The 928-nt window shown below is 51.1% G+C and overlaps 1 protein-coding gene across 3 annotated transcripts in view; it reads right to left on the reverse strand.

Moving 5' to 3' along the window:
• Nucleotides 1-928, reverse strand: part of LOC119591499 — a 27,560-nt gene that overhangs the window by 8,781 nt on the left and 17,851 nt on the right. The window lies entirely within an intron of this gene.

A 928-nucleotide genomic window follows, 5' to 3' on the forward strand; every position in this document is an offset into this window, starting at 1 on the left:
CACAGGTACTCCACCGCACATATTATTTGTCAAACGTGGCACGCCACGTCGCTTCATAAAAAAAAAAAATAACAACATCCAACATTTGGTTCATGTCGTCTCACTCTTTTCTCCCCTCTCCCCTTTCCACTCCCCCTCTCCCTCTCCCTCTCCCTCTCCCTCTCCCTCTCCCTCTCCCTCCTCCTCTCCCTCCTCCTCTCCCTCCTCCTCTCCCTCCTCCTCTCCCTCCTCCTCTCCCTCCTCCTCTCCCTCTCCCTCTCCCTCCTCCTCTCCCTCCTCCTCTCCCTCTCCCTCTCCCTCTCCCTCTCCCTCCTCCCTCTCCCTCTCCCTCTCCCGTGTCCCGAAAAACTGGAGATCAAACTATCCCTCCACAATGCGTTTCTTATCAACCCTATCCGATGTCCTTATCTTGGTAGCTAACCCAAGATTGCAACAGAATTTACTTAGAGCACAGTAAGTAACATCCTTTCGATGCCTCGCTGAGATGGCACTCTCAGAGAAGGTCATTCAGTCTCAAAAATGACACACCTGGCCATGCGGTCTCCCAGAAAAAGGTCACTCGATCCCTTAAAGATTCAAGATTAAAAGGGTCACTTGGCTCCCACAGCAAGGGTGACCAAGCATTCAAAGAAAGGGTCATTTGATGCGAAAAGGGTCACACAACTCAGAATAACCTATCTTGGAAAGCGAGTGACCTGTTCTGAGGGACCGAGAGACCACTTTCTGTGGTCCCTCAGAGAGGTCACTCGCTTCCCAGAAAGGGTCATGCAGAACGAGGCAGGTAAGTCCCAACCCTCCCCCTCTCCCTCCCCCTTTCACCTACGATGGCGAAAGAAGTACGCCTTACTATGCTCTCGTTTCTGTGGCATGACGTCGAGTGCTTTTACTTATAGGCTTACGTCTTTTCTTTTTTTTCTTTTTTAGTGGA

The sequence above is a fragment of the Penaeus monodon genome, chromosome 28 (assembly GCF_015228065.2).
Source record: "Penaeus monodon isolate SGIC_2016 chromosome 28, NSTDA_Pmon_1, whole genome shotgun sequence".
Classification (NCBI taxonomy): domain Eukaryota; kingdom Metazoa; phylum Arthropoda; class Malacostraca; order Decapoda; family Penaeidae; genus Penaeus; species Penaeus monodon.